A 24,321-nucleotide genomic window follows, 5' to 3' on the forward strand; every position below is an offset into this window, starting at 1 on the left:
GTGTGAATTAAGCTTCTTTCCCAAGATGATGATGTGTAGAACACTTTGGTGGAGAATAGAAGAGTCTGCACAGCCTCACTCCTGTGTTTACAGTGTTTTGAGGGGTAAAAATAAGCATTTCAGCAGTCTTTCTGTGGCATCTGCCCCAGGACACAAAGCCCTAAAAGGTAACGAGTACAGGCCAAGATGCCAATAACTGGTGATATAGTTTGGCCCTGTGTCCCCACCCAAATCTCACACTGAATTGCAAACGTCCCACCCACATGTCAAAGGTGGGACTAGGTGGAGGTAATTGGATCATGGGGATGGTTTCCCCCATACTGTTCTTGGGATAATGAGTGAATCTCACGGGATCTGATTTTTTTTTTTGAGATGGAGTCTCGCTCTGTTGCCAGGCTGGAGTGCAGAGGTGCAATCTCGGCTCACTGCAACCTCCGCTTTCTAGGTCCAAGCAATTCTCCTGCCTCACCCTCCCGAGTAGGTGGGACTACAGGTGTGCACCACCATGCCCAGCTAATTTTTGTACTTTTAGTAGAGATGGGGTTTCACCATGTTGGCCAGGATAGTCTTGATCTCTTGACCTTGTGATCTGCCCGCCTTGGCCTCCCAAAGTGCTGGGATTACAGGCATGAGGCACCGTACCCGGCCGATCTGATGGTTTTATAAGCAACTGGCGTTTTCCCTGCTTGCTCTCATTCTCTCTCCTGCAGCGCTATGAAAAGGCACCTTCCTCCATGATTGTAAGTTTCTTGAGGCTTCCTCAGCCATGCAGAACTGTGAGTCAATTAAACTGTGCGTCGTTTCTTTATAAATGACCTCGTCTCGGGTATTTCTTCAAAGCAGCATGAGAACGGACTAATATAATTGATTGTGTCCAATCTGCAGAGATGACCATAGATACCACAGGCAAAGAGAGGCAAAGCAAAAGGGTAGGAAGCCCCAAAGTCCTAGGACCTAATAGCCTGAACACCGATGGCAGGTACATGGAGAGGATAAGGACGAGCATTGGGATATTTACATTATGCTCACAGAGCTCATAAAAAATTTAACAAATTAGGCAGGGTGTGGTGGCTCATGCCTGTGATCCCAGCACGCTGGGATTACAGAGACTAAGGTGGGAGGATTGCTTAAACCCAGGAGTTCAAAGCCAGCTTCGGCAACATCTCTACAAGAAAATTAAAAACTTAGCAGGGCATGGTGGTACACTACTAGGGAGGCAGCTACTCAGGAGGATGAGGCTGGAGGATTGCTTGCACCCAGGAGGTAGAGGCTGGCAGTGAGCTAAGATCTCGCCACTGCACTCCAGTCTAGGCAACAGAGTCAGACCTTGTCTCTCTCTTTCTTAAAAAAAAAAAAAAAAAAAAAAAAAAAAAAAAGGGCCGGTCGCAGTGGCTCATGCCTATAATCCCAGCACTTTGGGAGGCCAAGGCGGGTGGATCACGAGGTCAGGAGATCGAGGCCATCCTGGCTAACACAGTGAAACCCCGTCTCTACTAAAAATACAAAAAATTAGCCGGGCGTGGTGGTGGCACCTGTAGTCCCAGCTACTCGGGAGGTTGAGGCAGGAGAATGTCGTGAACTCAGGAGGCGGAGGTTGCAGTGAGCTGAGATCGCGCCACCGCACTCCAGTCTAGGTGACAGAGTGAGACTCCATCTCAACAACAACAACAACAACAACAAAAATGGACTTGACTAGAACAAAATGAGGTGGACTAGAGATGCTGGCAGTTTGTCTGGATGTAGGAAACAGGGAGCAGAGTGGAAAGTTCCTCCTGCTTGTCCTGTGGTTACCCTGAGTAAGCCCTGTCTTGTTTAGTTTCATCACAAAGCAGGGCTTGAATGTGTCACCCTATGATTTGGTCATCTGTGGTCTCTTCCAATTAAACAAGGAATGTGCAGCAGTGAATGTCATGGAGATGTTCATCCAGCAGCTGTTGTTGGAGGATAACTCTGTTCCCAAAGTTTATGTTATTATTTTTTAGTTTTTTATTTTTAAAAAAGGCATCCTAGAGGGAGACTGAGGGGTTTAGTGACAGCCTGCCCACATCTGGGCTCATACTATGCCAGTGTGGTCTTCCTAAAATACCGCATTAATCATGTGAAAGACCTGCATTAAATCTTTTCAAGTGGCTCTCATGGCCCATAAAATAAATCTCAGACTTCTCATCCTGGCATTAATGGTCCTCCTTGAGTTGACCTCATTCTGTGTTGAGGCTTCCTTCTAATTATTCACTAAACCGTAGTTTCTTCAGCAAAACTAGTCTACTTGAGCTTTTGCGACCTTTCTCATTCTTTGTGCTTTTATGAATCCTATTCATTTTTCACGGCCGTATTCAGCTTCATCTTCTGTCTTCCCTGAAGTCTTTCCTCTGTAGCCCAACTTCAAGTGTTTTCTTTCTTGTGATGAAAAAAATTTTTTTTGGCTAGGCACGGTGGCTCACGCCTGTAAATCCCAGCACTTTGGGAGGGTGAGGCAGGAGGATAGCGAGGTCAGGAGTTTGGGACCAGCCTGGCCAACATGGTGAAACCCTGTCTTTACTAAAAATACAAAAATTAGCAGGGCTTGGTGGCACATGCCTGTAATCCTAGCTGCTTGGGAGGCTAAGGCAGGAAAATCACTTGAACTCAGGAGGCAGAGGTTGCAGTGAGCCGAGATCCCACCACTGCACTCTAGTCTGGTGACAGAGCGAGACTCCATCTCAAAAAAAAAAAAAAAAAAAAAAAAAGAAAACAACAACCATCCACATTCCTATCACTGAGAACCAATCACTGCTAACTTTCTTTCTTTTTTTTTTTTTTTTTTTCTGAGACGGTTGTCTCGCTCTGTCACCCAGGTTGGTGTGCAATGGCATGATCTCTGCTCACTGCAACCTCCGCCTCCCGGGATTAAGCAATTCTCCTGTCTCAACTTCTCAAGAAGCTGGGATTACAGGCACCCACCACCACTCCTGGCTAATTTTTTGTATTTTTAGTAGAGATAGGCTTTTGCTGTTTTGGGCCAGGCTGGTCTTGAACTCCTGACCTCAGGTGATCCACCCTCTTCGGCCTCCCAAAGTGCTGGGATTACAGGCATGAGCCACCTCACCCAGCCAGCCGCTAACATTTTTGCATATTTACTTTAAATCTTTTTTTTTTGTTTTAAAGAAAAATCACTGTTGGTTTGATGACAATGATATTACATTTTTCATTTAGTTCATTTCATTTTCATTTTTATTTTTGGAAGAAAATGACTTTATTCTAATTAACTCACAAAGAATAAAATCATAACAGCTAGTTTAAGGAGGCTACACAAACATTTGCCTGGCCCCAAATTCTACATGACCTTAACGAAATTCTACACAGTAAGAACACCCATTTCAATTCTTCCATTTCAATTCTAAAGCGAGGAAGCTATGAATGACAAGGAGAGGTTTAACTGATGGTTCGCTTTGTCGCCCAGGCTGGAGTGCAGTGGCCGGACAGTTCTCCTGCCTCAGCCTCCCGAGTTTATACCTTCACTACCAATTATATTTTTATGCTAAATTAACTTGGTTGTGAGAGCTGATTTTTCATTACTCCAATTTGACCTTCATGATCAGGCCAATCTGTTTGCAAGTCTGCAGTGTTTCAGCACCTCACTGGAACCCTCACAGAGCTTTCTGTCACCCTGGTTCTGAGCATCCTCCAAAAACTGGTCTCACAGAGCAAGGCCGCTGTGCCGACTGGGTTCCCTGAGGCTACCGGTAAGTGATGTCAGGCCTTACAGGCTCAGCATTACTTCCTCCACTGAAGCCCCTGGTGATGGCATGGCCCAGTGTGTGTCCCACAGCAGAGCCCACAGCCAAGTCAGCTGCAGTGGTTGCCATCTGGGCCCTCAGACCTGCCTGCTGTGGCACAGCAGCAGGAGAGCCAACTGCAGAGGTGGGTGCCACTATTGGCAGCTAAGCTGCTGGTGCTGGCCTGGGTGCAACTCTCATCTGAGGTGCCTGGCTGGCCAGAGGGGCCATGTGGGAGGTGCGGCTTCGGCTTCCATGGGGCATCCTAGGTGCGTGGCGGCTCAGCATTTGGATGTGTGAAAACAAGCCGTTTTGTTCATTTTAAAGAACTCGAACAATGCAGAAAACTGCAGTGATAAAATTTAGAAAATATATAATCCTTCCCAAATCCCACCACCTAGAAAAAAACCACCATTAGCTCTGTTTTTATTTTTATTGCCCAGGCTGGAGTGCAGTGGCTCGATCTCAGATCACTGCAACCTCTGCCTCCCAGATTCAAGTGATATTCTGCCTCAGCCTCCCAAGTAGCTGGGATTACAGGTGTGCACCACTACGCCTAGCTAATTTTTTTGAATTTTTAGTAGAGATGGGGTTTCGCCATGTTGGTCAGGCTGGTCTTGAACTCCTGACCTCAGATGATCTGCCCGCCTTGGCTCCCAAAGTGCTGAGATTACAGGCGCGAGCCACTGCGCCCGGCCACCATTAGCTTTAAATGAGCATTATATCAGAAACATTCCACCATTAGCTTTAAATGAGCATTATATCAGAAACATATGCACATATGTGCACACATTCTTTCCTTCTGCACATGGAGGACATTTTGGTGTTGTCTTCTGGCTTTGGATGCTGCTGGGGAGAAGTCTGAGGGCCATTTTTCTACCTGGGACCTGAAGAAGTCTTTATGATTGAAGTACAGTGACTTCGGTAGGACATAGAACTTTTTATATCAAATTTCCTGATATCCCCTTTCAACATGCAGACTTTTCTTCCCCTAATTCAGGGATGTTACTTCATGTTTTGTCTTTGATTTATTTTTATTTTTATTTTTGAGACAGAGTCTTGCTCTGTCACCCAGGTTGGAGTGCAGTGGCACAATCTCGGCTCACTGCAACCCCCACTTCCTGGCTTTAAGCAATTCTCCTGCCTCAGCCTTCCACGTAGCTGAGACTACAGGTGTGCACCACCATGTCTGGATAATTTTTGTGTTTTTAATAGAGATGGGGTTTCATCGTGTTGGCCAGGCTGTTTTGAACTCCCAGCCTCAAGTGATCTACCTGCCTCAACCTCCCAAAGTTCTGGAATTACAGGCATGAGCCACTGCGCTTGGCCAGGTAATATAGTTTCAGTCCACAAACCTAAGGCCCTCTTCTTTTACTCCCCACTTCTCTGGGCTAACTCATCATCAGAATCTCAGCTTAAGTTTCACATAGTCATCTCAAAGGAAATAAAAACATACATAGAACTGAATCGAAATGAAATTGTAACTTATCAAGGTATGTGAAATATAGCTAGAGCAGGGCTGGGAGGGAAATTTGTAGTGCTAAATGCTAACGTTACACTGGAAAAGACGAAAGGTTTCAAATCAACAATCTAAGTTCCTACCTCAAGGAAGCAGAAAAAGAGCAAAATAAATCCAAAGCAAGTAGAATGAAGGAAACAGTAAAGAGCAGAAGTCTATAAAATTTGAAAACAGGAAACAATGGGAGAAATCAGTGAAACAAAAGGCAGCTTCTTAAAGTTAGCAAAATTCATAGACTTCTAACAAGACTGACAAGAAAGATACAAATTGCCAATATCAAGAATGAAACAGAAGGTATTAGTACAGATTATGCAGCCAATAAAAGGATAATAAAGAAATACTACAAGCAACTTTACACTGATAAATTCAGCAACTTAGAAGAAATGAACCAATTCCTCATAAAACACAAGTTACTAAAACTCAACCAAGATGAAATAGACACCCTGATTAGTCCTATAGCCATTAAATAAATTGAATTTGTAAAAACCTCACAAAAAAGAAATCTTTGGGTCCAGTTGGTTTCACTGGAGAATTCTACCAAACATGTAAAGAATATATGTTTTACACAATGTATTCCAGAAAATCAAAGAGGAAGAAACATCCAAATTGTGTTATGAGGCCAGTATTACCCTGGTGCCAAAACCGAAGATATTACAAAAGCAAAGCAAAACAAAAGGCCATAAACCATTATTTCTCATTAACTCAAATACAGAAAGCCTCAACAAAATACTAGAAAATTGAGTTCAGCAATGTTATAAAAAGAATTATACAGCATGACCAAGAAGGAATGATTTCAGATATAGAAACCTCGTTCAATATTCAAAAATTAATCAATGTAATCTACCGTATCAATAAGCTAAAGAAAGACCAGGCGTGGTGGCTAATGCCTGTAATCCCAGTACTTGGGAGGCTGAGATGGGCAGATCACTTGAGCTCGGGAGTTTGAGACCAGTCTGGGCAACATGGAGAAACCCTGTCTCTACTAAAATATAAAAAGTAGTCAGGTGGGGTGGTGTGCATCTATAGTCCCAGCTACTCAGAAGGCTGAGGCAGGAGGATTGCTTGAGCTTGGGAGGTTGAGGCTGCAGCATGCAACTTAGAAAGGAAGAAATAAAACTATTCTTATTTATTCTTATTTGCAGACAACATGGTTGTCTATAGAGGCAATCCCAAGAAGTCTACAAAAAAACCTTACAGAATTAAAAGTAAGTTCAAGGCTGGGCGCGGTGGCTCAAGCCTGTAATCCCAGCACTTTGGGAGGCCGAGACGGGCAGATCACGAGGTCAGGAGATTGAGACCATCCTGGCTAACATGGTGAAACCCCGTCTCTACTAAAAAAAATACAAAAAACTAGCCGGGCGAGGTGGTGGGCGCCTGTAGTCCCAGCTACTGGGGAGGCTGAGGCAGGAGAATGGTGTAAACCCGGGAGGCGGAGCTTGCAGTGAGCTGAGATCCGGCCACTGCACTGCAGCCTGGGCGACAGAGTGAGACTCCGTCTCAAAAAAAAAAAAATAAATAAATAAAATAAAATAAAAGTAAGTTCAGCAAGATTGCAGGATACAAGATCAATACACAAAGATCAATTGCATTTCTATATACTAACAATGTGGGAAGCAAAATTAAAAACACAATGCCATTTATAGTCACTCCAAAGAAAATGAAATGCTTGGCCGGGCGCGGTGGCTCAAGCCTGTAATCCCAGCACTTTGGGAGGCCGAGACGGGCGGATCACGAGGAGGAGCAAAATGGCTAACACAGTGAAACCCCGTCTCTACTAAAAAAAATACAAAAAACTAGCCGGGCGAGGTGGCGGGCGCCTATAGGCTGAGGCGCGTAAACCCGGGAAGCTTGCAGTGAGCTGAATCCGGCCAACTCCAGCCCGGGCGACAAGTGAGACTTGTCTCAAAAAAAAAAAAAAAAAAAAAAAAAAGAAAATGAAATGCTTGATATTAACTTAACAAAACATGTACAGTATCTGTACACTGAACATTACAAAATGTTGATGAAATAAATAAAAAACGACCTAAATAAATGGAGAAACACACTGTATCTACTGATTGAAACCTAGTAGATGTGTCCTTTCTCTCCAGATTGATCTATGTAATGCAACTCTTACAATAATCCAAGCAAAGTGTTTTGTAGACATAGACAAACTATTATGTGGAAAGGCACAGGCTCTAGAATAGCTAAAACAATTTTTTAAAAAGAAAAGTAATGGAGGAATTACTCTAACCTGATATTAAGGCCTACTGAATCGCTACAGTTATCAGTATAGTGTGGTGTTGGAGGAGGGATGGAAACATATAACCATGGAACAGAATAGATAACTCAGAAATAGATCCATACAAATAAGCCCAGCTTATTTTTAGCAATGGTGCAAAAGCATTTTCAATGATGAAATTTTAAACAGTGTTGGAGTAATCGGACATCAATAGGCAAACAAACAAACAAAACCCACAACCTACAACTCAGAATAGGTCACAGAATTTAACATAAAATATAAAACTATAAAACTTTTAGAAAAAAACTGTCAGAGAAAATCTTCAGGATCTAGAAGTAAGCAAACATTCCTACAATTAATACCAAAATGAACTATCCATAGAAGGAAAAATTGATAAATTGAATCTCATCAAAATTAAAAAACGTTTGCTGTGCTCAAGCTCATGTGGGCTGGGTGTGGTGGCTTACACTTGTAAGCTTATGCTTGTAATCCCAGTGCTTTAGGAGGCCAAGGAAGGAGGATTGCTTGAGGCCAGGAGTTTGAGAACAACCTGGGAAAAATAGTGAGACCCTATCTCTACAAATAATCAAAAAATTAGCTGGGTCTGGTGGCATGCTTGTGATCCTAGCTACTCAGGAGGCTGAGGTGGGAGGATGGCTTGAGCCCAGGAGGTGGAGTTTGCAGTGAGCTATAATACACCACTGCACTCCAGCATGGGTGACAGAGCAAGACTCTGACTCTAAAAAAAAAAAAAAAAAAAAAGTAAATAAAGCCCATGTGAAGATGATAAAAAGACAAATTATAGACAGGGAATAAATGTTTGGGAACCACATATCCAATAAAGCACTAGAATTTACAATATGTAAAGAACCCCAAAAACTGAACAGTAAAAAAACCCCCAAACAATCCAATTAGAAAATGGGCAAAAGACACGAACAGACATTTTACTGGAGAGGATATACAGATGGCAAATAAACACATGAAAGATGTTCAATACCATTAACCATTAGGGAAATGCAAGTTAAAACCACAATGAGCTATTACTACATACCTGTTAGAATGGCTAAAATAAACTAGAGGCAATGAATTCTCACAAAGATGCAGAGAAATTGCATCAGTCATACATTGCTGGTGGGAATGTAAAATGGTAGAAAACACTCTGGAAAATGGTTTAGCAGTTTCTTAGAAAGCTAAACGTGCAACTGCCATAAGATCCAACAACTGCACTCTTGGACATTTATCCCAGAGAAATGAAAACTTACATTCACACAAAAACCTGTACATGAATGCTCATAACAGCCTTAAAAACAATAGCTATTAATAACAATTGGTAATAACCCAAATGTCTTTTGGCAGGTGAGTGATTAAACAAACTGTGGTATGTTCAGACCATGGAATTGTACTCAGCAATACGCAGAAACAAACTATCAATACACACAAAAACTGGGAGGCATCTTTAGGGAATTATGCTAAGTGAAAAAAGCCAATCCAAAGTGTCACATAGTAACGTATATGATTCTTGTATTTTCCGTTCTTGAAATGACAAGAAGAAATGAAGGCTAGATTAGTGCTCGCCAGGGGTCAGAGCGGGATAAGGAGAGGGAGGAAGAGATGGCCTGACTGTATAAGGCAACATGAGGTATCTTGTGGTGCTAAAACTGTTCTGTATATCGACTTTACTAATATCAATTTTTTAAAGACACAGTTTCATTCTGTCACCCAGGCTTGAATAGAGTGGCGTGATCTCAGTTCACTACAACCTCCACCTCCTGGGTTCAAGCGATTCTCGTGCCTCAGCCTACAGAGTAGCTGGGATTACAGACTTGCACCACCATGCCCAGCTAATTTTTTTTTTTTTTGTATTTTTAGTGGAGATGGGGTTTTGCCATCTTGGCCAGGCTGGTCTTGAACTCCTGACCTCAAGTGATCTGCCCGCCTCAGCCTCCCAAAGTGTTGGGATTACAGGCGTGAGCCACCGTGCCTGGCCTATCAATATTTGTTGAATGAATATCTTGCAGAATTTTTTAAGGCTTTGAAATTGCTTTGTATTTGGCAAATACTTTAAATGCCTCTCCCACTTGCTTTTTTGAAAAAATGAGTATACCTTATCCTCTTCCCAGGATAGCCCTCAGACTTTCCTGGGTGGGCCCTGCATCTCAGCAGCCTCCCTGGAAAACATCCTCTGCTTCTCTGGACTCTCCAAGTGGGACAGCTGCAGAGAATATCTGCCCTCTTGACCCTCCCAGGGTTGGTTTTATTAGCATACCCAGTAATTGGTTTTATTATTCTGTGTTGGAATTTTAGAAAGATAATGTGATGTTGTTATTATTCTATGAATAACAACTTCTAAATTGATCCAATGCTCAATGAAAATGACATTTCTTTTTCTTTTTTTGAGATGGAGTTTCGCTCTTGTTGCACAGTCTGGAGTGCAATGGCGCAATCTTGGCTCACCGCAACTTCTGCCTCCTGGGTTCAAGTGATTTTCGTGCCTCAGCCTCCTGAGTAGCTGGGATTACAGGACCACACTGCCATACCTGGCTAATTTTTGTATTTTTAGTAAAGACAGTGTTTTGCCATATTGGCCAGGCGGTCTCGAACTCCTGACCTCAGGTGATCCACATGCCTTAGCCTCCCAAAGTGCTGGGATTACAGGTTTGAGCCACTGTGCCTGGCCATTTTTCTTTCTTTCTTTCTTTCTTTTTTTTTTGAGACAGGGTCTTGCTCTGTTGCCCAGGTTGGAGAAAACCTCTGAGAAACATCATATATATGGAAGCTGTTCATACAGAGTATATGAGTGGGCTGTAGAGATAGGGGTGCTGTGGAGGAAATGGAACTTTCATTTAGTTGCTGAAAACTGCATTATTAGCTCCTGAATTTCCAGCCTGTTATATAATTGTTTATGTGAACATGATGCATTTTAAGGTGTAATATTTAACATTTACTTGGCATTAAATCATTAGTTCTGCTCTTAACATACTTTATAGATAATTTGGGACATGGTTTTATTCATACAGATTATTAGGTTTGTTTGTTTAAAAGAGACTAGCTCCTTTAAGTAGTGGATTTGATGTGTAGAGGGGTAATTTAGTAACTACTAAACTACTAAACTATGCATTTGAGAGCAGAGGCAGTGGGGAATATAGTGTAATTACTTGAGATAAGGTATGTTCATCATTTGTGTTTTCTCATGGTGAAGATTAAATATATAGCTTAAATATAATATATATGCTCATAGGAACCCTTTTCATTAGATGTGTATGTACTAAGAGTAGAAGGTTCTTAAAATGGCTGTTTCTCTGGATTGATTGTTGAGGGAAGAAAGTGTAATTGCTCCAGACCAATCTGGCTCAACTTTCATGTAACAAAGTTGTGAGTTGTTTTTCAGTTGCCATGGACCCCCAGGTCAAAGGTCATGTAACCTGAGCTTGCACAGATGAACAGTCTGGGTAGGGGGAACCTAAGTGCTTGGACTGAGGAGAGGGGACTGAACTAAGAAGCAGACACCACATGGGGGCATCCAGGATCCAATCAGATCAAGCTCTGGTGTCACCTCATGGCAGGATCCAGTCAGATCATGCCTCCTGGCAATCACCTCATTGCAAGATCCAATCAGATCATACCTCATTATCCTATGCTTATAAAACTGATCCAAATCCCAGCTCAGGGAGACAGATTTGAGTGCTTCCTCCTGTCTCCTTGCCAGTCAATTCACGATAAAGTATTTCTCTTTTCAAAAGCCAGTGCCATGCTATTTGCCTCTATGTGCATTGGGCAGCCAGCCCATTGATTACTTAGTAACAAAAGCGACAGATTATTTTAGATGACTCCTTAACAACTTCTTTTTCCTGAAACTTCACATATCTTCTCTCTTACTCTCACTTTCAACAACAAAAGAGAACTTGCGTATGTTCCATTACATCTGCACGCTTCTCTACGTGTCTAACCATATATACTTTGCCTTCTCTTCTGTTATTCTGGGTATACCTCTGTTCTAAGGCCAACCCTTTGTTTTGTGCATTACATTCTATCTTCTTTTGCCTTCTTAAGAACCTTCTCCAGCAGATTTTCTCTTTTCTGTCTCATCACACTTTCCCCATCCACTGGAACATTCCCATCGGATGTACGTCTGCTATGTTGCCCATCTTAAGATTCAAAAAACTTCATTATTCTATAACCTTCTCTAGGGATGACTTTATTTCTCTCTTCTACTTTATAGCAAAACTCCTTGAAAAAGTTATCATATTCTTTCTTGAATGCATGTGGTCAGGTTTTCAACCCTGCCTGTCCTCTAGTGAAGTAGCTTATGTCAAGGTCACCAATGACCTGTGTTGTTAAATTCAATGGTCATTTCTCAGACCTTTTCTTTCTCTCTCTCTCTTTCTCTGTTTTTTTTTTTTTGTTTGTTTGTTTTTGTTTCTTTTTTGAGATGGAGTTTCACTCCTGTTGCCCAGGCTGGAGTGCAATGGCACAATCTTGGCTCACTGCAACCTCTACCTCCCGGGTTCAAGCGATTCTCCTGCCTCAGCCTCCCGAGTAGCTGGGATTCAGGCATGCCCCATCACACCCGGCTAATTTTGTATTTTTAGTAGAGACAGGGTTTCTGCATGTTGGTCAGGCTGGTCTCCAACTCCTGACCTCAGGTGATCCACCTGCCTCAGCCTCCCAAAGTGCTGAGATTACAGGCGTGAGCCACCTTCCTTCCTTCCTTCCTTCCTTCCTTCCTTCCTTCCTTCCTTCCTTCCTTCCTTCCTTCCTTCCTTCCTTCTTTCCTTCCTTCCTTCCTCTCTCTCTCTCTTGTTTTCCTTCCTCCCTCCCTCCCTCCTTCCCTCCCTTCCTTCCCTCCCTCCCTGCCTCCCTCCCTCCCTCTCTCTCTCTCTTCCTTTCTTTCTTTTCTTTCTCTTTTGACACAGGGTCTCACTGTGTTTGTGCAGGCTAAAGTGCAGTGGTGTGATCTTGGCTCACTGCAGCCTCAGCCTCCCAGGCTCAAGTGATACTCCCACCATAGCCCCCCGGAGTAGCTGGGACTACAGGTGAGTGCCACCACACTTGGCTAATTTTTAAATTTTTTGTAGAGACAGGATTTCATCATGTTATCCAGGCTGGTCTGGAACTCCTGGGCTTAAGCCATCCGCCCGCCTTGGCCTCCCAAAGTGCTGGGATTACAGACATGGGCCACCATGCTTAGCCTAAACCTTCTCTTTCTTGACCAGTCTACAGCATTTGACATGGTCACTCCTTTCTTCAAACTCTTTGCAAACCCTTGACTTTGGGATAACACACTGTCGTGGCTCACCACCTTCATCACTGCTCGTGCTTTTTTAGTCTCCTTTGCTGGTTATTCTTCATCTTCCCGGCCTCTACGTGCTAGCTAACCCGGGTCTCTGTGTTTGAGCCTTTTCTCTATATTCCCATTCCTTATGTTAATACTTTCTAAACTTTTTCATATCATGGCCCAGGCAGAAAATGACCACTTGTTTTGGCACACTGGGCTCAGTAAGGCCACCCAGGGCTTGAGGTGACCAATCTAGAGGCTCTTGCAGTCTTCAGCTGTCACATCTTGACTCACTCATAACCCATTTATATGCTGAGAAATGTCAAGCGGAAAACTCTACCAGATGATCACATCTCTCTCTTCCAGACTTTACTTATTTATTTATTTTTTTGAGACGGGGTCTCACTCTGTCACCCAGGCTGGAGTGCAGTGGCACGATCTCGACTCACTGCAACCTGTATATCCCGGGTTCAAGTGATTCTCCTGCCTCGGCCTCCTGAGTAGCTGGGACTACAGACATGTACCACCATGCCCAGCTAACTTTTATATTTTTAGTAGAGATGGTGTTTCACCATGTTGCCCAGGCTGGTCTTGAATTCCTGACCTCAGGTGATCTACCCTCCTCGGCCTCCCAAAGTGCTGGGATTACAGGCGTGAGCCACCGCACCTGGCCTGTCAGTGCTTTTTACTTTAGCCATTCGAAGGGAGGAGTAGTGGTATTTCATAGTGGTTTTCTGTTGCGTTTCCTTAAAGTTGAGCAACTTTTCATGTGCTTGTTGGGTATCCATACAGCATCTTAAAGTCTCTTTTGCTCATTTTTTTTTCAGTTGGATTGTTTATTATTATTGATTTGTAAGAGTTCTTTTATTTTCACTTCCCGATATAAGTTCTTTGTTCTAAATAAAAGACATATGTGTTGAATATTTTCTTCTGGTCTATGACTTGCTTTTTCTTTCTTTTAATGATATCTTTTTAAGAGCACAAGTTATTAATTTTAATGATACCCAGTTTATCAATAAGTTTTTAAAATTTAGTGTTTTCAATTTCCTTTAAAACAATCTTTGCCTATCCCAAGTTTTCCAAGACATTTTATGTTTCTTCTAGAAACTTGATAGTTATAGCTTTTCCTTTTGTTTTATCGTCAACCTATTTTATTTGAAAATGCCCTTATTTTGATTTCATTTTTTAAGGATATTTACCCTGTATACTGAACGCTTGGTTGGTCATTTCTTTTTTTTTTTTTTAGCACTTCAAAGATGTTATCTCCCTGTCTTCTGACCTTCATACTTTCTGATGAGAAGCGACTGGTAATTTTAATTATTGCTCTACTTTTTCTCTATTTTCAAGATTTTCTCATTATTCTTGGTTTCACTAGTGCCATGATATACATAGGGGTATTTTTCTTTGTGTTTATTCTGTTGTGCTTCACTGAGTTTCTTGAATCTGTGAGTTTATCTCTGGAAGGATCGCTTGAGGCCAGAAGTTCGAGACCAGCCTGAGCAATATATAGAGACAATTTTTTGTCTCTACAAAAAATTTTAAAAATTAGCCAAATTGGAAAAGTTTTAGCCATTATTTCTTCTAATACTCATTTTGACTCCTTCTCTTTCTTCTTCCCTCTGGTACCCCAGGCACACAGATCCTAGTCATTTCTTTTATTGTTCCGCAGGCTCCACACGTGTGTCCAGAGAGGGTCTCTCAACAGTTCTCCTATTCTGTCTCCAGTTTTTTTCACATGCATTCGGTAAAGATCCATGGAGTAGAGTTGGCTATGAGTACAGAGTCTCTGTGTATGGGGCTGTTAGGGATTCTAAACCATCACTCAAACCTTCGTTTCATCTCTAGAAATTCATTAAAAGTTCAGTCTTCTCTTCTTACCCATCTGCAGCGAGATCCTCTGCCCCCTGCTGTTCAACCAAGGGAAGGCACCCATGCTTGTCAGTTTTTGGGTTTTTTCATTAGGTTTTGTGCATTCTCAGCTCTCTGATGCACTTAGAAAGACTGTGATTAGCGGTTAACCATCTTTTTCTTGTTGTTAGGGTGGGGAAACACTGTCTTGCAACCTCCTACATTCTAAATGGGAGTAGAATTATCCTACTAGTTTTGATATATTATGTTTAATTGTTTTCCTTTTTAAGCACTTTTTAATTTCCCTGATATTTTTTTTCTCTGACCTCGGTGTATGTCTGAAATGTTTTAAAATTTCCAAACATACAGGTTTGAAAAAAATATATTTTTATGATTGAATCCTAACTTAATTACATGTTGATAGAGATTAAGGCCTGTATGCTTTGGAATGTTTAACATTTGTTTTTAACTTTTTAAAAAACATTTGCCTTAACCCTTTGAATGGCCAGTTTTTGTAAATGCTCCAAGTGACTGAAAAAAGTATGTAGTCTGTTTTTTAGCTATTGGTTCATTAAATCAAGTTTATTGTTCAAAGTTTCTTTCTTTCTTTCTTTCTTTCCTTTCTTTCTTTCTTCTTTCTTTCTTTCTCCTTCCTTCCTTCCTTCCTTCCTTCCTTCCTTCCTTCCTTCTTCCTTCTTCCTTCCTTCCTTCCTTCCTTCCTTCTTCCTTCCTTCCTTCCTTCCTTCTTCCTTTCTTTCTTTCTTTCTTTCTTTCTTTCTTTCTTTCTTTCTTTCTTTTTCTTTCTTTTTCTTTCTTTCGACAAAGTCTTGCTCTGTCGCTCAGGCCGGAGTGCAATGGTGCGATATCAACTTGCTGCAACGTCTGCCTCCTGGGTTCACGCGCTTCTCCTGCCTCAGTCTCTCTAGTAGCTGGTATTACAGGCTTCCTGCCACCACGCCAGGCTGATTTTTGTGTTTTTAGTAGAGACAGAGTTTCAGCATGTTGGCCAGGCTGGTCTCGAACTCCTGGCCTCAAGTGATCCGCTCACCTAGGCCTCCCAAAGTGCTGGGATTACAAACGTGAGCCACTGTGCCCAGCCTTGTTTTGTTTTATGAGAGAGGCTCTCGCTCTGTCACCCAGGTTGGAGCGCAGTGGCACAATCATAGCTCACTCCAGTCTTGACCTCGTGGGCTCAAGCAATCCTCCCGCCTCAGCCTCCTGAGTAGCTGGGACTATAGGTGCATACCACCAAGCCTGGCTGATTTTTAAATGTTTTGTAGAGGCAGGCTCTTATTATTTTTTAAATAATTTATTTTTATTGGTACATGATATATATATACATATTTTTTGGGTACATGTGATTATTTATTTATCTATCTATCTTTGAGACAAGGTCTTGCTCTGTCACTCAGGCTGGAGTGCAGTGGTGCAATCATAGCTCAGATCAAATCAGTGCAGTTGAGCAATCTACCACCTTAAATATTTGTCTTTTCTTTATGCTAGAAACATTGAAATTATTCTCTTCTAGCTATTTTGAAATAAATATGCAATAGATTGCTATAAACTATAATCATTCTTCTGATCTATCAACACTATGTTATGACTTTTTTATATAAGAAAAGTCTTGCCTGTCTGAGAACAGTTAAGTCTTTAGTCTTATTTCCTAGCTATTCCGATATTGGGGACTTGTTTTCAATTTGATTGTCATCAGCCAAGTATAGGAATTTTTTCCCATTTGAAATAGTAGGATCTATTAGTGACTCTGACTCTACAAGCTTCCGGAGCAAGTCTTGGATAGTCATCTCGTTTCCCTGTCGTCAGTATCTTTGGCGAGTGTTATGGGAGATTCACTAAGATCACGAACACACTAAGATCATAGTGCCACAGTTTATCAGAGCTGGAAGGAACCCAAGGAATCTCCAACCCTCTTCCTTTACAATGACATCACTGAGCTCTAGAAAGGGAAAGGGACCTGCTTAAAGTCTCACGTACACTGATGGCAGAGCAGGGACAAAGACCCTAATCTCTTGACCCTCCCAACCCAGGGCCTTCTTCCTCTGCACTTGCCTCAAAGGCAGAACACTAAATCATGCCTGAAATTTTAATATTGTTTTGTCAGAGTTGATTTAGAATTGACAGTGACAGGAGTGTCAGGAAATAAAAGTATAGGAAGTGCTGTGGTCCCTTGATGTGTAATTGTAGACAGGAGTAAAAGACTTGAGCAGGGGTGGGAGGATTTGTGCATAGAGCCTTTGGGCTGTGCAGGAAATTATAAATGCTGCTGTAACACTCGTGTTGTCTCATCCTGTTTGGAGTAAGGAAAATGTTACTCCACATTTTTTGTTTTTAATGTTACAAGTTTCCCTTTTCACTTCTTCCTTTAGTTGGTTTTTCTGCCTCTTTTCTTCTTTCATTGCTTTCTTAGATACCATTAACCCTTCTTTTTCTGTAATCTTTGTTTCTTTCCCTACTAACCTCTGACATAAAGTATTAATTTTTGGTAATTTTTTTCTTCTTTGAAGTGCTCCTTCTGGCTACAAAAACTTCCAATTAAGTTTTTTAAATAAAAGATAGAAGTTAAAAGCAACTGCTGCCTGGGGTTAGCAGGATGGAAACTTGTAGTTGCTTGAAGCTGTACTTCAAAAAGAGAAAAACTCAATTTTAGAAGTGTAGAGGTTTATTCATAAAATACATTGTGTTAAAAAAATGACTCTGTGAGTACTTTAGGCAGTGGAGAAGGAAAACTGTAGGTCACTTGTTCTATTGTATTTATTTACAGAATATTCTTTTTCTATGTAATATTTTTATTCTAAATAAAAGGAAAGGGAACATTTCCAGCATCTGGATTCTTGTTTATTCTGTTTCTGATAATAATGTTAATTAATTTAATAATGAGATTCTCATTTTTATTCACCAAATAACTTTAATGAAGTTCTTACGTATATTTCCTCTTCTGTGCTACTTTATACGTACAAAAGAATGTAGGAAGGTATCTCAAATTTCCCATTTTAGCAAATTCTCTTGTTCCTAAATTCCACTTACAAAGGCACCCCAGAGAGTGTGCCTGTATTCCGCAAGGAGTCACGCAGAGGGTGATGAGTAAGTGGCTAGGGGCTCCATTGTACACAGGCTGCCTCCTTTAACTGCAGGTTTCCAGAGGGCTGTAAGCTTCTTCCTTCTTCTTTCTTCTTTCTTCTTCCTTCTTTTTTCTTCTTTCTTCTTTCTTCTTCTTTCTTCTTTCTTCTTTCTCCTCCTCCTCCTCCTTCTATTCCTCCTCCTCCTCTTCCTCCTCCTCCACCATGCCTGGCCAAATCTTTGTCTTTTAATAAATCAGTAAATCTTCTCAGTGGACTTAAGCCCACTGATATGTATTAACGGTCTCAATTGTGTCATATTATTTTACAATATAATTGTTATGTGTGTTGTATGTATGTTATATGTGTGTCTGTATTTCTTTATTTGATATTTTCTTTGTTCTTTTATTTTCTAAATATGTTTGGATATTTAGGATATTTAGGAAGATGGATTTTTTGTTTTTTGTTTGTTTTTTTGGAGACAGGGTCTCACTGTGTCACCCAGGCTGGGGTGCAGTGGTGTGATCATAGCTCATGGTAACCTCGAACTCCTGGGTTCAAGTGATCCTCCCACCTCAGCCTCCTGAGTGGTTAGGACTACAGACATGCGCCACCACTCCTAGTTAATTTTGAATTATTTGGTAGAGATGGGATCTTGCTATGTTGCCCAGGCTGGTCTCAAACTCCATTCCTCAAACAATCCAACTCCCTTTGCTTCTTGAAGTGCTAGGATTACAAGTGTGAGTCACTGCACCCAGCCTGAAGGTGGATATTTTTGTTCTAGTAATTACCTTTATACTTAAAAAAAATGGTTAAGATACGGTTTTCTTATTTAATCTTTTATTTATTATTATCATTTATTATTATGATTTTTTATTTTGTAGAGATGGGGGGCCTCACTATGTTGCCCAAGCTGGTCTCGAACTTCTGTCTTCAACTGATTCTTTCACCTTCGCCTCCCAAAGTGTTGGGATTACAGGTGTGAGCCACTGTGCCTGGCCTTATTTAACCTTTTAATATCAAGTTTGTTAGATTAAAAAAAAGCAACCCATTTTTATTGAGATATAGTTCACCTATCATATGATTTAGTCATTTAAAATATACAGTTCAGTGGTTTTTAGTATATTGACAATTATGTGCGACCATCACCGCAGTCAATTTTTTTTTTTTTTTTTTTTGTGAGACAGGGTCTCACTCTGTTGCCCAGGCTGGAGTGCCCTGGCATGCTCTCGGCTCACTGCAATCTCTGCCTCCCAGGTTCAAGCAATTCTTGTGCCTCAGACTCCTGACTAGCTGGGATTACAGTTGCCTGCCACCACGCCCAGCTAATGTTTGTATTTTTGGTAAAGATGGGGTTTCACCATGTTGGCTAGGCTGGTCTGGAACTCCTGACCTCAGGTGATCCATCTGCCTTGGCCTCCCAAAGTGCTGGGATTACAGGTGTGAGCCACTGCACCTGGCCAGGGGTAGGACTTTCATCATGCTGAGTTGGAGGTTAGGGAAGGAGTGAGTTGTGACTGAAATGCTACAGATTCTGAGTGTTCTTATTGAGATTTAATAGATTTTCTTGAATAAATGCTTTTTTATTTGCTTCATGCCATGAGGACAATTTCCAGAAACTTTAAATCATCATTTGTTTGTTTTTTTTTAGATGGAGTTTCGCTCTTGTTGCCCAGGCTGGAGTGCAGTGGCGTGATCTCGGCTCACTGCAACCTCCGCCTCCCAGGTTCAAGTGATTCTCTTGCCTCAGCCTCCCAAGTAGCTGGGATTACAGGCACATACCCCCACGCCCAGCTAATTTTGTATTTTTAGTAAATTTGGAGTTTTGCCATGTTGGTCAGGCTGGTCTTGGAACTCCTGACCTCAGGTGATCTCCTCACCTCGGCCTCCCAAAGTGCTGGGATTATAGGCATGAGCCACCGCGCCGGTTTGTTTGTTTGTTTGTTTGTTTTTTAAACAAGTCTCATCCGTTTTGGTCATTTCTCTAAAGTGAGTCCATGGAGGTCCTTACTCTGCCGTTCCGGAAGTCATTCTAATGGTATGGTTTTAAAAATGTACTATCTAGTCCAGAGGAAGGACAGTTTCTGGGGCTGCTTTTTAGCCTATTCTACCATGAGTTATCTTACTCCACGGGTTAGGTGGCCCTAAAGCAACTACCAAAATGACACAACAAAGACTTATGGCCGGTAAGCCAACAAAGGAGATACGCGAATTCCTAAAAAATGCTCAATCCTAAATCAGGCAACAAAAGAAGAACAAAAGAACAAAGAACAGACGGGACAGATAGGACAAATAGCAACATGATAACTTCTAAACCCAACCATATCAGTAATCAGATGAAATGCTGTGTACACCCCAATGAACAGGAAGAGATTGTCGAACTAGGTCAAAGGTAAGACCCAACCTTATGCACTGCCTGCAAGGAACACTTGAAATATAAGGGCATCAGCCAGGCATTGTAGCTCATGCTTGTAATCCAGTACTTTGAGAGGCTGAGGCGGGCGGGTCACTTGAGGCCAGGAGTTTGAGACCAGCTTGGCCAACATGGCAAAACCCCATTTCCACTAAAAAAAAAAAAAAAAAAAAAAAAAAAAAATTAACTGGGCGTAGTGACACATACCTGTAATCCCAGCTACTCAGGAGGCTAAGACATGAGAATTGCTTGAACCTAGGAGGTGGAGGTTGTGGTGAGCCACGACTGCACCACTGCACTCCAGCCTGGGCAACAGTGAGACTCTGTCTCAAAAAAAAAAAAAAAAAAATATATATATATATGTATAATATATACACACACACACATATATACACACACACATATATACACACACATATACATACACACACATACACACACACACACACACATATATATATATGGGCATCAATAGGTGAAATTTAAAGTGATGGGAAAAGACGTATCATGCAACACCAGTCAAAAGGAAGCTAAAATGGCTGTATTAAATGCTGCCATGGAGGCCTCCTGACTTTCACACCATGCTGTGAGTTGATAACTGGCTGTCCTGAACCTGTCATGTTCTTTCTTTGGTGCTTCAATAGCACTGAACAACAAGTGATTAGATTTCTGAGTCTGTATAACTACTTCCCCACGTCTATCAAATGCTAGAAATATAGCTTGTGAACCAGTGCTTCCTTTTCCCTTGTATCACAGCCAGTTCATCACAGATGAAAGTACTAGTGATTATTAGTTAAGCAATTACACAGCTTGTCAGTAATCCACCCATCACTGACGATGGGAACTCTATTGCCATTTGGCTGGGGAATGATCCTGCTCTAAAATCCCGTCTTAGAATCTGGTCCCTAGCACTCCCATTCCTGGTTCCAAATGAGTTTGCTGGAAGTAGATCCTGAGACAAGAATTTTTGAGCAAATGTGATGTTATTAAGGAACTATTCCCAGCAAAGACTAGTAAGAGATTGTGATGGGCTGGGTGTGGTGGCTCATGCCTGTAATCTCAGCACTTTGGGAGGCTGAGGCAGGAGGATCACTTGAGGCCAAGAGTTCAAAACTAGCCTGGGCAACATAGTGAGACACCTGTCTGTACTGAAAAAATATGAATTAATTTTAAACAAGACATTGTGGGAAGCAGATACGGAAGGGAAGGAAGCTGAGCAGAATGTACTATCAGGCCAGAGCCCCACAGTGGATAGGCTTCAGTTTGATCTGACAGGGGCATTTGTGCATGTAGATTGTGCTGCAGAGGTGTGTTAACCTTGGGCAAGGGAGTAGGGGACATTCATACTTCTAGTGCCTCCCAGGCACTTCTAGCTCCTGTGCCCGTGGACAGTGTGACTCTGATAACCCAAAGGCAGTCCCCTAAACAAGAGATTGGCCAGGCACAGTGGCTCATACCTGTAATCCCAGCACTTTGGGAAGCCAAGGCAGATCACCCAAGGTTCTGAGTTTGAGACCAGCCTGGCCAACATGGTGAAATCCCATCTCTACTAAAAATACAAAAATTAGCCAGGTATGGTGGTTGGTGCCACCACCACCTTGAGAGGTTGGGTCAGGAGAACCGCTTGAACCTGGGAGGTGGAGGTTGAGTCAGGAGAGGTTGAGAGGTTGAGTCAGGAGAATCTTGAGAGGTTGAGTCAGGAGAATCGCTTGAACCTGGGAGGTGGAGGTTGAATCAGGAGAGGTTGAGAGGTTGAGTCAGGAGAATCTTGAGAGGTTGAGTCAGGAGAATCGCTTGAGAGGTTGAGTCAGGAGAATTGCTTGAACCTGGGAGGTGGAGGTTGAGTCAGGAGAGGTTGAGAGGTTGAGTCAGGAGAATCTTGAGAGGTTGAGTCAGGAGAATCGCTTGAACCTGGGAGGTGGAGGTTGAGTCAGGAGAGGTTGAGAGGTTGAGTCAGGAGAATCTTGAGAGGTTGAGTCAGGAGAATCGCTTGCGAGGTTGAGTCAGGAGAATCACTTGAACCTGGGAGGTGGAGGTTGCAGTGAGCCAAGATAGTGCCACTGCACTCCACCCTGGGCAACAGAGCGAGACTCCATTTCAAAAAAAAAAAAAAAAAAAGGAAAAAGAAGAGGCCCAGGAGCTGCCATTAGGACCAAAAGCACATTACGGCTAAAGGTATGTAAAGCCATAGTATACAGGAATCTGGGCAATCTGATCTGGGCAGAGTACCTGCATTGTCTTCTGCAAGAGAGAATGTGGACTGAGGACCAAGCCAGCCTTTGGGGTGGGCCTTAGAAATCTGCAGAGGAGACCAAGAGAAGAGGCCAGTGGGGACAGAGGGAAAACCCAGGGAGCACTTCGGGAGAGGCGTGCTGCTCTGGGCAGTGGCTAGTGCAGCACCCAGAGTTGAATCCAGGGCTTCTGACCTGGGGACTCTGTGCTCCTTGGGCTTCCACTGAGACAGGACGGTGGGGAGCTCAGGAGGCGTTGTGGTTTGGCTTGGGATGTGGAGACTTTGATTTCATTTTTTTGAGACAGGGTCTTACTCTGTGACTCACGGCTGGAGTGCAGTGGCATGATCACAGCTCACTGCAGCCTTGACCTCCTAGGCTCAGATGACCTTCACACCTCAGCTTCCCAAGTAGCTGGGACTTCAGGCGCCTGCCACCACACCTGGCTAATTTTTACAATTTTTTGCAGAGATGGGGTTTTGCCATGTTACCTAGGCTGATCTTGAATTCCTGGACTCAAGTGATCCTCTCACTTCAGCCTCCCAAAGTGCTAGGATTACAAGTGAGAGCCACTGTGCCCAACCTGATTTCATTTTTATCTATTGCATAAGGAAGAAAAGATAGGCAAGCCATGGTGGCTGTCACCCGTAATTCCAATGCTTTGGGAGGCTGAGGTGGGAGGATTGCTTGAGGTCAGGAGTTTAAGACGAGCCTGGGCAATAGAGCAAGACCCCGTCTCTACCAAAAAAAAAAAAAAAATTAGCTGATTGTAGTGGTGTGCACCTGTCGTCCCACTACTTGGGAGGCAGAAGTGGAAGGATCTCTTGAAGCCAGGAGTTCAAGGCTATGGTGAGCTATGATCATGCCACTGCACTGCAGCCTGGGCAACAGAATGAAGCCCCCATCTCTACAAAAAAATTAAGAAAATAACAAAAAAATATTTAAAAAGATAGGCAAAATATTTTATATCCCACTCCTAAAATTTCTTAAATTGTAATGAAATAACCAAGGGAAAATTTTCTGACAACTGCTATTAAAAAACTGAATGATCGTTTCACTTTTCTCTGTGGGTTTTGTTTAAAGGCACAGCAATAAACCCATATGCCTTGATTCCTTATGGTTTAATTTTACCTTAGGTCTCAGTGTGACTTAGTAAGTCATTATAGGAGCCCTCCTCTGTGTTAAGCAGAGGCAATGAAGGCATCCTCCCTTCTCTAAGGGGCTGGCCGTGTGACAGGGAAGTTAGCTGTGCTTGGAAAGCCACATCACATGGAGAAAGAGGACGAGGAGCCACTCTGCTGTGGCCTTTACAGATGGCTTCACAGAGGTCTTGGCTCTGAGCCTCAGTTAATGAGCTGGGGTTGGCTGATCCACAAGTGAAGGAGAGGCTATGGGGTACGACAGTGGTGCCAGGGAGCAAGATGCTGTGTGTGTGTGTGTGTGTGTGTGTGTGTGTGTGTGTGTGAGATAGAGTTTTGCTCCGCCACCCAGACTGGAGTGCAGTGGCACAATCTTGGCTTACTGCAACCTCTGCTTCCTGGGTTCAAGTGATTCTCCAGCCTCAGCCTCCCCAGTAGCTGGGATTACAGGTGCATACCACCTTTTTTTTTTTTTTTTGAGACAGAGTCTCATTCTGTCACCCAGACTGGAGTGCAGTGGCGCAATCTCAGCTCACTGCAACCTCTGCCTCTTGGGCTCAAGGAATTTTCCTGCCTCAGCCTCCCGAGTAGCTGGGATTACAGGCACGTGCCTCCACGCCCAGCTAACTTTTGTATTTTTAGTAGAGACAGGGTTTCACCATGTTGGCCATGATGGTCTCAAACTCCTGACCTCAGGTGATCCACCGCCTTAGCCTCCCAAAGTGCTGGGATTACAGGCATGAGCCGGCCCGAGGTGCTCACTGTGCCCGGCCTGAGACGCTGTGTTTCAGAGGCAAGGGGGCAAGAGGAAAGGAATCTACACAGGTTTGCGAAAGCCGGGAGGAG

At 42.7% G+C, this 24,321-nt stretch overlaps 1 protein-coding gene and 1 pseudogene across 1 annotated transcript in view; one reads left to right on the plus strand and one right to left on the minus strand.

Annotated features, from left to right (window-relative positions):
• The window catches only part of PEPD (peptidase D), an 873,572-nt gene that overhangs the window by 110,244 nt on the left and 739,007 nt on the right, over positions 1–24,321 (plus strand). The window lies entirely within an intron of this gene.
• Positions 3,575–4,019, minus strand: LOC126941800 (coiled-coil-helix-coiled-coil-helix domain-containing protein 2-like; annotated as a pseudogene).

Source organism: Macaca thibetana, chromosome 19 (genome assembly GCF_024542745.1).
Source record: "Macaca thibetana thibetana isolate TM-01 chromosome 19, ASM2454274v1, whole genome shotgun sequence".
Lineage (NCBI taxonomy): Eukaryota > Metazoa > Chordata > Mammalia > Primates > Cercopithecidae > Macaca > Macaca thibetana.